The sequence below is a fragment of the Paroedura picta genome, chromosome 14 (genome assembly GCF_049243985.1).
Source record: "Paroedura picta isolate Pp20150507F chromosome 14, Ppicta_v3.0, whole genome shotgun sequence".
In the NCBI taxonomy this organism is placed as follows: Eukaryota; Metazoa; Chordata; class Lepidosauria; order Squamata; family Gekkonidae; genus Paroedura; species Paroedura picta.
In genome coordinates this window covers 20,872,097-20,881,185 of record NC_135382.1, presented here as the reverse complement: position 1 = coordinate 20,881,185, position 9,089 = coordinate 20,872,097, and positions in this window count along the sequence as shown.

Here is a 9,089-nt window from a genome sequence, read left to right as displayed (position 1 = left end):
GAGGGGGTTAGAGGATGAGCTCTCCTGTGGATTAGTAATTGTATACAAGAAAGGGAAACAAAAGCTGATTTTTCCTAACAGTGTGTGGGTACATTTGCTGACAGAAAAAGAAGAATCAGGTTTCAGCACCATTTGACATTTTGGGACAGAAGAGTAATCTGTTGTTTCCTGAGTCCACACAGCTGTGGCTTCCATTGTGGGTTGTGTATTTGGTCCCCTCCCTTACCAAAACCCTGCTCTCATACAGGCAACACTGCTCAAAGTGGCATTATTTTAATTCTATTTTGCAGCTGGGAATGCCTAGAATTCCAACAACATTAACATTAGTGGCTGCCAACATTACCAAAACCACAGGATTTCACTGGGAGAAAAATCATTGTGTAGAAATTGCTAAATTGGAATTGGAACACTGACCAGGCTTTGGGAGAGGCTGTGGCTGAGCGGTAAAGCATCTGCTTGATGTACAATATGTCCCAGGCTCAATCCTCAGCATCTCCAATTACAGGATCTGATTGTAAGTGATATGAAAGACCGTCACCTGGAGAACTTTCCAGTCTGACCAAACAATACTGATTGATGGACCAAGGATCTGATTGGGCATGAGGCAGCTTATTGTGTTCATATGGCTTGATGCAGTATTCCGTTTTAGCCAGCAGATGGCAGTGCAGGACATGGTGTTCTATCCATGGTACCAAGAACATTAAAAATGTTATTATATAACGATAACAATCAAAACAGCTTTATTTGTTCAAAGCTCTTCTACCCTGCTTTTCACCCCTCCTGCCAAAATGGGAGCCCAATGCTGTTTTTACAAGAACTGCTAATCGATTTGGTTTCTGTTGCCCTTTCTTGGGGAAGTAGCATATAACTTCATTCTTCTATGCTGTTTGCTTTAAACCAATTATTAACCTGTGCACACAAACAAGCATTGGCTCGCTTCCTGTCTGCTGCATCTTTGTTCAAATCTATGGCTTGAAAATTGAATCTCCAAATCATTTGAAAATGATACTTACCTGTATCAAATTAAAGCACCAAGAGTAAACCCCTGAAAAACCCTCTGGTCTTGCAGATTTCAAATTTGATTGTTCGCAGTCAGATCACTGCTATACAATGCTGCTATTTCTCTTCTACCCATCCTGGGTTACAGAAACTGGGTTACCCAAACTGGGTTACAGAAAGAGGGTGGCAAGTTCCCTTGTTAGGCAGGTATTTTTAAAGTCCCCAGGGTAAGGGAGAAATCATCAGTGTCAAGCTTTATGAAACCATAAGAGGGAAGAGAAATTATGCCGATTTTCTGAGTATCTGCTCTCCAGTTTCTACCATCCACATTCCCCCGTGTGTTTTCTCATTCTAGGAGAAAGGAGAATAAACACGTGGGCATTTTGCTTCCTATCCGGGAGAACACAAAGAGGCTTTCTTCAAAGCAGCATTGCAAAGAGAGCAGCTCTTGGGCATGGGAACTTATTAAGATTAAACTAAGGTTTGGAAAATTGGGGAGTGGAGGGAGCTTTGTGTGGAGATAAGATTCTATCCATTTCACAGTCCAAAGCTGTGATTTCCTCCAGGGCATCTGACCATTGTGATCTGCCGGTCAATTCCAAGACAGTGCCAAATCTAACTGGACCCAACTTCCCCAGAGCCAGCTTGGTGTAGTGGTTAGGAGCGTGGACTTCTAATATGGCAAGATGGGTTGGTTCCCCGCCCCCCCCCCCCCCACATGCAGCCAGCTGGGTGACTTTGGTCTTGTCACAGTACTCATAAAGCTGTTTTGACCGGGCAGTGATATCAGGGCTTTTCTCAGCCTCACCTCCCTCACAGGGTGTCCTTCAGGTAGAGAAAAGTGGCATATAAGAACCAACTCTTATCAGGGCTCGCTCAGTCTCACCTCCCTCACAGGGTGTCTTGTGGAGAGAGGAAAGGGAAGGCGACTGTAAGACACTTTGAGACTCCTTTGGGTAGAGAAAAGTGGCATATAAGAACCAACTCTTCAGTAATCTCAGGGCCCTCTCTCAGCCTCACCTGCCACAGAAGATGTCTGTTGTGGGGAGAGGAAAGGGAAGCGGATTGTAAGCCTCTTTGAGACTCCTTTGGGTAGAAAAAGAGGCATATAAAATCCAACACTTCTACTTCATATACTACTATTCGCCACCCATCATGGGAGATCCAGACCACTGTCTGAGTTGATCCAGATGACAGGAGCTACAAACATCAGACTGCTTACACTAGACATTTTTAATAACAGTATAATTAGAAGTCATTTTACTACAGTTTTTTACTTTGTATGTATATTATGTTGTACACTCCCCAGATAGGCAGTATAGAAATAAACAGATATAAATCCCACCTGCAAGTTGTAGCCTTGAGTGTTACTCTGAAAAATCAGAGTTTTTATTACGGGACCTGGAGTTGCCGACTGGTAAAGAGAATTGACCAAAAGTATCAGGAGACTAGTTCCTGTGGTTGAACTAATAACTTCAGGCAGTGACTGCAGATTGCACGTGTCTACCTTGCCCCCACACATTCCAGACTGCCGGGGTTTAATAAATTCCTAACCACATTTTTCCTTACCAAAACAGATAATTCAGAAGGCTAAGGCACTGAGCAAATGCATTTCCCAGACTTTAGGTTTAGAAACTGAATTTCTGTGGTTTTTGCAAGCAAGTTCTTTTGTGTTAATGGTCTCATGATGGAAATAAGCTAATAAATATATCCTAGATGTTCGAATCATCAGGCTTGCTAGAGCAGCAGCAGCAATTCATGTGTTTTCTGGTAATAAAAGAACCATATAGTTCATCCGTACCCCTGCAGCCCTTGGCTGGTAAATCATGCTCCTGCGGGGACATTTTGAAGGTCTAAGCCAGCCTTTCTCAACCAAAGTTTCATGAAATGCTGGAGTTTCTTGACAACCATGGAACGGCTTCCCGAATAGGTAGGAATTATTTTTAAAATAAATTTCTTAAATTCATTAAACAGTTGTCGAGTGATATGACCCTATATGGTCATGTTGAGCTCCCCCCCCCCTCCAATGACAGGCCTGGAAGGGGTGGGAAGGGGAAGGCTACTGGGTGGGTGTGTACATAGCCATGTTTTCCAACCATAGTCTGCATAGCAGCGCTGGGGTTTCTCAAAGCCTGAAGGATGTTTCAGGGGTCTCTCAATGGTAAAAAACAAAAGTTGAGAAAGGCTGGTCTGAATTCTATGTGCTGTTGTCCCAATTTGGGACTGGCCTGAACACCCACAACTAAACCCATTTCAACAGATGTCAGAAGCTAAGCAGGGTCAGCCTGGATTAGTACTTGGATGGGAGATCACCAAAGAAGACTGTGATTGTTGCATGGAGGAAAGCAATGGCAAATCGCCTCTGCTCATCACTTATTTGGAATGTGCTGTGGATGGGATTGCCGTTAGCTTGCAATTCGGTGGCACCTTATCCTTCCGATTCTGAGAAAATGTAATATGTAATTATGTAAAAGCTGAAATAAGCTGTGGGATGCTGTTTCTTTAAAAATGCCTTTAAAATAAAGCCTCTCAACATTTTGTGGGATCTGCCTCTTTTTTTAAGATTTGACATTGTACATGCAGGAAGAGCATATATGGGGTTTGAAAGTCCTTTGGCAAAACTATAGGATCGAGAAACCAGCCTTTCACATCTCATCCTACACCTCCTCTTAGGGCTAAGAAAGCTCTTAGACCGCCTGTATCCTTATGCCCCCTGCAGGGCTCTTAGTTCTGTGGATGCAAGTCTGTTGGAGATTCCTAGCCCAAGGGAAGTTTGCCTGGCCTCAACTAGGGCCAGGGCTTTTTTGGTCCTGGCCCTGACTTGGTGGAACGAGCTCCCAGAAGAGCTGGGGACTCTGTTCCACAGGGCCTGCAAGGCAGAGCTCTTGTGCCAGGTTTTTGGTTGAGGTCAGGGTGAGTAAGTTCTGAGCCCCTCCCTGTGCTAGCCAGGTCAGCCACCAAGATGCGCTTTCCTGGAGGCTATTGTTGCAGTCTGAGTGAGTTAGTGAGGATATGTCACCATCAAGGGAGAATTTTATGGGTTTTAACGGGGCTTTTATGATTTTGGAGGTTTTATGAGGATTAATAATAATTCTTACCTGCCACAAGCCGCTATGTCGGAGAGGCAGGATAAAAATATAATTATAAATAAAATAAGGGAAGCAGTTGTTTGTCCAGTCTCTAGTGGGAAAGGAGAAGCAAAGTGTGGATGTTGCTGGATGATGAGTTTAAGTAAAGGATAGGAAAATGCCCTCCTGTAAGTGATCCAGCCCAGGGAAAAATAAATCCTCTTCCCTAGAGGTTTTCAGCCATTAACTGAACATAGCAGAGAGTCGGACTAGATCCTTTTCTGATTCAGAAACTCTTCACTTTTTCTGTTTGGAAAAAGGAAAGGGAGATATGCTCTTTGGAAGCCAACAGTGTACATTATGGATGTGCAGCTCAAGATTGCCCCAGTGACAAAATTCAGCCCTCCAGAGTTACTAGTAGCTCCCCTGTTTGCACCTTCAGAGGCAAAGTAACGTGTCTGTAAAGAAAGACTTGTTCCCTGTGGGTATGACTAGCAGCCCAGTTTGGGGTGACCTTCCACCTACCATCCTCAAACAGGTCCTTTAGGAAAACAAGAGGCTGACCTGAACGGTATTGGCCAGCCAGTTTGTCACAAATGACTTCAAGTTAGACACATCAGCACCTTTTTTATTCATTTTTTTTGTCTTGGCAACAAAGAACTGAAGCCCACTAGCGGAAATGAGAGGCCAGCAGTCCCGGAAGGCAGAACAATAGGCGTTATCTTGCCTGCCTGCTGGAAAAGATACTTTGTGACATTTATTTGGACAAGATCAGCTAATCTACCAGTGTTGATGAACAGCCATTTTCCACAATAGCCAGCTAGGCTTCGGTCTGCTAGGTTAGCAAGGCCCATGCTGTGTGCTGCAAAGGAGAGGGGAACAAAAGGTTCCCATCAAGTAAGCTATCCCTCCTGCAATCCTGCTTCCTTTACGGCACCCTGCTCTGCCTTTCAATCATTCTCTGCATCTCAGAATGGGACTTCTCCTTCATAGCATATTGTAGCCCAGCAGCACTTGAATCTATGTCAGAAAAGAGAGTTGCCAACCTCCAAATGGGGCTTGGTGATCTCCTGGGATTACAACTGATATGCAGAAGACCAAGATCAGTTTCCCTGAAGGAAATGTCAGCTTCCAAGGGTGAACTCCAAAGCATCACCTCCTCATTGAGTTCCCTTCCCAAACTCCACTGCCCCTCAATCTCTAGGAAGTTCTCAAGCTAGGCCTGACAACCCTAATTGTGCCCAGCTGGAACCCTACAACTACCATCCTCGATATTCCACAGACAAGGATTCAAATCCCTTCTTACAAATACATACTTCTGACACACAGGGAAGGCAGGACAGCCTGCCCAGGAGCCCCCCCCCTCCCCCAGCTCATGTAGCAGAGGGGAACCCACAGCATATGCAGAGTTTCAGGAGATGAGACAGGAAAAATGAATTGCTGAATGGTAGCATTTGGTAAAGGTGACACACCACACAAGGGTCTGTTCATCAACCAGTTTTTTCAGTTATGCAGCCTGGGGGCTGAAGAAAGTTCCTCACATTTTTATCATGCCATATATCAAAGGTTCAGCCCCCCTCTTCTGAGGTTAAAATTGCCCTCCATTTTATGTCAGTGTAGGGACATCCTGTGCCAAATGGACTAACTCCACCATAAGGCCTCTCTTTTTTTTTGTACTTTTTACATTCTCCGAGACAAAGTATTGGGCTGGGCTTTTCAATTAGTTGCCTGTTTGCTACAGTCATAAGATGTCTCTTGGCCAAACAGAGTACTGCTCATTCAGAATAGCAGCAGTTCTCCAAGATCCACAGGGAGAGGTCCCTCATATCACCTACATCCTGATCCTTAAGTGGAGATGCTGGTTATTGAACCTCAGATCTTCTGCATGACAAGCAGATGGTCTCAGCTATGGCCTCATGGCTCTCCTACTTTTCTCCAATAGTCATCTTTTCCTTTTATCTACATTTTCACCACTTTATCCCTCTTCAAACTCCCTTATTGGCCTCTGCTCCTACTATTTCTCCACCTTCACCTTTTCACGGCGAGAATTTTCTCCTTGTGTCACACTACTTGCTTGATACCAAATAGGAGTCTTGGGCACCTTGAAGCCTTAACATTTTTGTCCAGCAGAAGGTTCTCTGAACCATAGTTGCAGAGGGTCTTCCCTATGCAAACATTTATATATGAGGTTGTTTGGGGAAAACAGTAGGGTCAAGAAAGACATGTAATGCCGGGTGAGAGGCAGCTATGCAAAATTAAAATGTAATCAAGGTAAGTACAAAGGCCATTAAAAAAGCAGTAACTGGCAACCTCCCTAGGTTTGCAGCTCCATTAAGGCTTGTGCCAGAATAAAATCTTGTTCATCCTGAAGGTGCTACCAGACTCATGTTTGTTTTTACCACAACAAACTTAACGTGGTTTCTTCTGTTATCTTCCTCCACGTCCTTTACTTCACAACCTTCTCCTTTTCCCCCTTCACAGGGTTGCCTGGTCAAGGGTCTCCTGAGGCTCAGAGTCTCAGTTGGCACTTGGCAGATTGAGGAGGAGGGGGGATGCCTGATGGAGCTGACTGGCAGCTGGCACCTGGTGGGTCTGTGTGGGGTCTGGTGGGGCCAGGAGTGCTGTTAACTGTTAAAGCTGAGCAGAAAATAGCCTGCCCTGGCTCAGAGACATTACTCTTTCTCAGGACACACGGAGGTTGATGCCCCGAAACTAAGGGTCAAGCTCTGTCTGTACCATCCCTTTTTGAAGGGTTGCCAGGTTCTGTCTTCAAAATTCCTGGAGATTTAGAAGTGGAGTCTGGGGAGAGCAGGGTTTGGGAGGGACCCAGTGCCATAGAGTCCATACTCAAAGATGCAGATTTCTCTAGAAAAAAGATCTCTGTTGTCTGGAGCTCAGTTGTAATTACCTTCCTTTGTCTTTGCTCATTTTTATCTCAGTTACTTAGGACTTACTCTTTTCTTCAGAGGAACTGATCTTTGTTGTCTGGAGATCAGTTCCAATTCTCTGAGATCTACAGATCCCACCTGGAGTTTGATAATGCTGCAGGGAGCTTCAACATGGAGGGGTGTCTGCTCCTCTCACAAGACTCTCATCATTCTGTCCTTTTCCCAGTGCTGAGCCTTTCCCTCTTCCCCACCTGCAAAGACATCATCAGGATTTGCAAAAAAAAGTACATAACTCCATAATTAAATAGTGAGGTTTAGTGATGTAGTGATGAGGATACATTTCCTTTGCATGGAAAACTCCCTGCAAGGGGAAAGTAAGTCAAGAGATAGGTAGAAACCTTATTGTCCCTGCTGTTTGTTTTGTTTGCAGGGAGCTTGTAGCAAAGAAGACAGCACTCCAAAATGTCACCCTGCATCTAGTCTGGTTTCTGTCATTCCACCACACGTATATACTGTACATGTGAACCCGATTTAACAATTGTGTCTACTATCACACCATCAAAATATTCCTTCTCCCCCTTCAGGCTGCTACAATTGAATCCAACAATTTATTTCCCTTGTTTTACTCTGTAATGATTTTTTTGGTACTCTACTGCTTAATTACATTTGTTTTTCTAATTTTCTTGGCTGTAACTAGTGTCTCTTCTTATTCTATTTAGCCACCAGTTTTATTATGCTTTGTTGCTTCACTGTACAGTAATGATTCTACTAACTACGTTTACTGGTTTTATTGCACTGGGCACTATTTTGCTTTTCCCATACTTTACCGCTTTACTGATTTCATCACATTTTACTTTATTTCAGCCATATTGCACTGGGTTTCACTGAGGCTCTGGAATCTGTCTGTCTTTAGCCTTGAGGATTCAGTCACTGGGAGAGGTGCAATAGAAACTGGCTAACCCAACCGAGCCTCTTGTGGCGCAGAGTGGTAAGGCAGCGATATGCTGTCTGGAGCTGTCTGCCCATGAGGTTGGGAGTTCGATCCCAGCAGCCGGCTCAAGGTTGACTCAGCCTTCCATCCTTCCGAGGTCGGTAAAATGAGTACCCAGCTTGCTGGGGGGTAAACGGTAATGACTGGGGAAGGCACTGGCAAACCACCCCGTATTGAGTCTGCCATGAAAACGCTAGAGGGCGTCACCCCAAGGGTCAGACATGACTCGGTGCTTGCACAGGGGATACCTTTACCTTTACCTTTAACCCAACCGAGCCTACAAATAACTCGGCATCTTTAAAGAGACCTTCCCTGGAGTCAGTGCAATTCCCTAACACGGGGACATTCATTCTAGTTTCATTCTACCACGGCTATGTAGATTTCCAGGGCGTTCAGGACAATTCTACATTTCCTTGCCGCTTATAGACAGAAATAGTGACCCAACTTAGTGTTGCCAGGTTGTGTGCAGCAGTGATGAAAATTTGCAATTGGATGCTGATGGTGATGTTAGCCATTCAGTTGACTCCAACTCGTGGTGATCCTATGGCACAACCGCCGCCACGACGTCTGATCCTGCACCGCTTCATTTAGTTGTGTAATGCTGACCAGTGTCCACTTTGATTGCATCCGGCCATCGTGCACCTTGTCGGCCTGGTTTCCTTTTCCCACGAGTTGGATCCCATGAAACAGCCAAAGTAAGCAAGCCAGGGTTTCGCAATCAGCTTTATGCACTGTCTGATCTCCTTGTCCGTGACTTTTGCCTGTGCCAGAAGAACTCAAGAGCTGTGTTTATTGCCGATGTACATTCCTACTACGTGTTTATTTAGTATATATAAATGAATGCTGTATTTTGGGATGTCTTCAATGCTGGTGTTAACAGACCCATCACGTCATGTTATGCTGGTCCACGACCGTAATAAAAGTCTGCGTGCCTGCCCCTAACACGAGGCTTAATGCTGAGCAGACTTCGTTAGGGCGGCGACACGGACCGGAGGCTCGACGGCCCAGCCTCGCCGCCCCCGCGCCGGGCTTTTCTTTCGCCTCAGCGACTTTCCCTCAGCGGCGCCCTCTGGGCCCCGCCCACCGGGCCGCGCGCGCCCCACCTTCCCGCCACCTCCCGCTCGTCACTCCGCGGCCGAGCCC